The sequence below is a fragment of the Amphiprion ocellaris genome, unplaced genomic scaffold (genome assembly GCF_022539595.1).
Source record: "Amphiprion ocellaris isolate individual 3 ecotype Okinawa unplaced genomic scaffold, ASM2253959v1 Aocel_unscaffolded118, whole genome shotgun sequence".
Classification (NCBI taxonomy): domain Eukaryota; kingdom Metazoa; phylum Chordata; class Actinopteri; family Pomacentridae; genus Amphiprion; species Amphiprion ocellaris.
This window is the reverse complement of record NW_026559276.1, coordinates 1-5,001: the sequence shown is the minus strand read 5'-3', so window position 1 is coordinate 5,001 and position 5,001 is coordinate 1. Positions and strand designations below refer to the sequence as shown.

General features: G+C 37.2%; 1 long non-coding RNA gene across 1 annotated transcript; it reads left to right on the top strand.

Moving 5' to 3' along the window:
* LOC129348386 (uncharacterized) lies at positions 1–2,370 on the top strand. Its single transcript, XR_008600919.1, has 2 exons — positions 1–41; positions 153–2,370. It is a non-coding gene; the product is annotated as an uncharacterized LOC129348386 (long non-coding RNA).
* Positions 2,371–5,001: the final 2,631 nt, after the last annotated feature.

Below are 5,001 nucleotides of genomic sequence, written 5' to 3'. Positions count from 1 at the left end.
GTGCCTCTGCCTCAGACCACCAGGCTACAGCTGCCTGAGAGGTAAGAGAGGCTCCTCTATGTCTCCTCTTTTCAGGGTCAAATGCGTTTGAGAAATTAAAATGGCAGTTAGGTAGAATGGATTTAATTTTGAGGCTTAATTATGATCTACAGAGCATTGGGAAAATCACCCAGACTTGCCGGAGATCATGGCTCTTCAAGGAAGGTTGACAGAGGAGGAAGGAACAGGAGAGAGGGACGATGAGGAGGACGGCGAATCTAGCACAGAGCCAGAGGAAGAGAAAGACCGGGATGCAGATGATGATGAGGACGGAGATGGGGATGATGAAGATGAGGGGTTTGGACATCCGAGACGGAAGGACGATGAACCATCTGGTTTCACCGTCAACATGTACAATGTCCTTCGGGAAAATGAGTGTGAGTGATCCCAGAGGGAAAGGCAAGCAGAAAGAAACAAGTTGTTCCTCTTTACTGACTTTTGCTCATCTGCTCCAGTGCACCTTGCATTCCTTGATTGTCCTAAAGCTGCTTTCCTTCTCATTTTTTGTCATGTCTCCACTCCTCATTTCATTGAATAACTTTTAAAATCTGTTTCCTTCTCCCTATAATATACAGAGCAATTTTACGTGTTTCATGCTGTGCCTCTGCTCTGCTTGTTCATCCAAGAAGCTTATTCTTCATCCTCGCTTCTAGAAATAGGTTTGGTTTAGTTTTGGTTTGATTTGATTTGATCTTTATATTTTGCATGTAGTTCTCAGAGATAAATTAACCAATACCAGCCTGAAATAATTATCCAGGCAATCAGTCTTTTCATTAAAAAGTGACCTCACAGCTGAGATGCCAAAGTTCAGGAAAGGATGATAAAACAATCAGAATCACTGTTGATATGATGTCATTCACTGGAGCAACCATTTGGCTCTCAGATCAGTTCGAGATTTAAGAACATGACTTTAAATCTTCTTTATAGACCATAGCATGTCTCAGCTCTGGTTTGTGGGTTTGGGGTGGAATATGGGATATACTAGACTGATAAAACCAACATGTTACACACAGTTTTGCAGTATTGTGACGCTGTGTGAGGATCATTTATCTGAATTTGGATTTGATTTAGATTATACTGTGTCTAACAATGATACTGTGCTTGGAGGATTTTTTGGGGATGATAGAAGAGAAATGGGTGTTCAATTCTGTATTGTTGGACGAGGCTGTTTCAGGAATTAAACTTGTAGTGTTTTAACTACTACAACAGCTTTTGCTAGGTTCTGTTAGGGATTTTACATATTCAGTTCAGGATTTGGCTGCACTCATTCAGTATGTTTATATGCTCATGACAGCACAGTGGGTCTAATTTGACTAAGACTGCATGAAAATCAGTTGTAGGGACAATTTGACTTTTTTCAAGGTATGCGTGTTCAGTTTCTTGCTGAAAGTTAAATAAAAACATTGCTTGCATTGTTTCATATAGTAAACATGGAACTATGGCTAGCTGCTAGTTAGCATAGCTATTAAAGACCAGAAAGAGATAACCTGACTGTCAAATGTAAACAAAATCAAACTGACAGCACCTTTAAAACTAACATTTTAAATCTAGTCTGCTTACTTTGTGCTGAAATCAGATAAAGCAGCAAGCTATGGTTTAAGTTTTTTCTTCATTTATTTGTTCCCTGAGCAGTGAATTCCTGGACTTTAATACAACCAACAGAGAGTCAGGGAAGTGACTCATCTCTTTTGAGAAACTTTTTTTTTACTTTAATATTTTCTACAGCTTAAATAAACAGGTCTATACTGGTGTGTATTACATTTGGCCAGGCTAGCTGGTTCCAGCAGTTTCCATTCTGCACTAAGCTAAACAGCTGATGAAACATGATTAAGTGAATTTCCCAAAAGGAAAACTAATTTTTTCATCACTCAGAAAGAGAAACTGGCCACTACAGCTTTTATTGCTTCTAGATAATATTTCTTTCTCTGCTGTTTGACCAGCCTCTCCCTTTGTTTTTCGGTGATGTGTGATGCGTGCTGTATTATTGTGTGCTGTTGTACCTCTTTCATGTGTTCACCAAGGGAACGTTAACAGCACAGTGCTGTGTTACTGTGTAATACATCACACTGCGACCACATGTGGTATTTCCACCATTAGTACAATGAAAGCTGATACTGAACACTACCATGCTGTTAAAAACACAACAGGGTTCTAGTTGCGTTGGTATGAATTTTTTCTGGCAATATTAAAACTGACAGCGTATGGAGTTTATAATATCAGTGTAAAGGCTCAAGGTGTGTGCAGGCTACTTGCTCATTCCTTTATTTCATTCCTAGTATGCCTAATGGTGACTGGACTGCTTTCTGCAATAAAAGGAGATAATTCTGTGAACCTTGGTGTATGTTTTGGTATTTTGTTTAATGATATGTTTATGATAGTTGTTTGTATGCAAGTCTTTCAAGGACAGTCTTTCTGCAGTTTTTTATATTAAAAGCCACGCATAGATTATAACTCACTCACTGCGAATGCACATAATTAACCCTTTCCCTTAAATGTTTTGGGAGAACTTTAGAGGAGGTTTGTGATCAAGGATGACAGTTCAGATACGTCAATTAGCTAATAAAACTTATTATGGAATTGTCAGTGCTTTCTAATTAAAGTTGTCTTATAGTTGATTGGGAGACTTTATTTTCTGGCATTAGGGATCAACTTCCCTAACCACTTAACTACTGGTAAACTACTTAACTACTGGTAAATTTGCGATATTTGAAGCAGAATGCTTGAAATGAAAGTTATATCTTACAGAGTCACAGGAGTGCTGCAATAAAATACAAATCTGTGAAAAAAACAAGGAAATAAATATGTAAATCTAAAGAGAAATAAATCTGTTAAAAAATCATGACACAAATGTGTAAATATAGAGGGGAATGAGTAAAAGAATAAATCTTAAATAAGGAAATATATATGTATCTGTGTGTGTAAATGTAAATATAAAAAGGAATAAATAAAAGAATGAATAAATGCATAAATATATTTGTAAAAGCATTTGCATTTCACTGAGGAAAAAACAAAGAAAGGGGAAAAGGCAACATTTACCTTTATATTTCCATATTTATTTATTTTGTATTTATTCCTCTTTATATTTGCATATTAATTTCCTTATTTTTTAAATATATTTATTTTTCTTTCATTTATTCCTCTTTATATTTACACATTTGTTTCCTGATTTTTAACAGATTTATTTATTTCTCTTTAGATTTACACATTTATTTCCTTTTTTTTTGGACCAGATTTATACTTTGTGGCACTCCTGTGACTCCATAACACCTAACCACAAAAATCACTGCCAAATAATTAGGGTCCGAGCACCAACGGTGCGAAGACCCTATTGGAATGCAAGGAATTATTTATTATTAGGGTCCGAGCACCGAATGGTGCGAAGACCCTATTGGAATTCGTCGGGTTTATTATTATTATTATTATTATTATTATTATTATTTTTATTTTTTCTCCCGTCTTTTGAATTGCCTCTTTGGCGGCCTTATCATACCCCAAAACGCGTCAAACTTGGCATGCTCATCAGGACTGGCGAAAAATTTGATATTTTATGGGAGTTGCGCATGTGTGTGGGAAAATGGCTCCATAGCGCCACCTGGAAAATTTCAAACAGTTACTACGGCCAGTACGCGTTCAGCTAGAATTATGAAACTTGGTAGGCATATGTAACTCGTCAAGACACACAAAAATGTAATTGACACCCATGCCCAAAACCCAACAGGAAGTCGGCCATTTTGAATTATATGTCATACTTTTTGACGATTTTGGGTCATTTTTGTACATTTTCAAAAGCTATAAACTCACATAGGGTAACAGCGAGAGAGCTGAAATTCGGCCAGGATGTACTGCCAGGCATGGGTGATCAAAAGTTATCAAAATGCTCACCTTAAGTCTGAGGGCGTGGCCATGGCGGCCTCGTGAATTCTGATGCTTCGCCATGAAACATCAACTGCTGTGTAACTGCCCTAAACATGCTCCAATCTGCCTCAAACTTTACATGTGTGATCAGAGTCCAGTCCTGATCACATCCATAGGCCGACATGCACTCTCGGTCGCAGCGCCACCTGGTGGACGTGCGTGGATTCGCCGACCAGCAAGGATGCGATGACCCGTCCAACGCTGCTTGCAGCTTTAATTTTTAACTTGAGTTTTGACTCGACAGTTTTTGTCAGGAGGTTGGACTTTAGGCTTTGTGCTGGAGGGTTGAACCCTGATTTTCAAGATTTTCAAAGTGTACAGACCTCTTGAGTCCTGAGGAGATGAGCTTTCACACAGTGTGAGGGCTGAAATTTTCGAAGTTTCACAGTAGTTGTCTGTAAACTAGAACCTTCAGATAGTCCAAGGACTTGTGTCTTCTATGTCCATGTGTAGTTGTCTGTTAGTTTGAAATGTCAGATAGTGTGAGGACTGAAATGTGCAAAGTGTCTTAGTACTTCTCTGTTAGTTAGAAATTTCTGTTTAATCGAAGCCTTAAAAGTTGTGACCATGAGTCTTGATTTCACATTTAGAGTATCCATTTGAGTTTTGGTGAGACGTTCACCTGTGTGCTATTTAGAAATGGTCCAGAAACTTTGATTGTATTCACTGAAAAGTATAGTAAGTGATGATCAGAAGGTAACATTAGTTTGATCAATGATTTCAACTATTAGTAGACTTTATGAGGGAAGCAGTTTTGAGGAAAGAGTTATTAGTAAATCAATTCATAGTGCAACCCAGAACACTGAAAGAGGAAGTGTTTGAAGAAACAACCAGATGTTTTTGTTTCAGAATAGAAAACGTTTTAAGATATGTAAATTTATTTGTTTTTTTTGGATTTTGTTATTGTGTCTTCTGTGTAATTAGATATTCAAAAGTGTCACTGGTGTTTATCAAATTTTTTGTCTGTATTTAGATTCGTCTTAAAAGTTTAGTCTTGGTCTTTTGTCGTTCTTTATGATTTTATAATATTAGATTAGATGTCCAAAT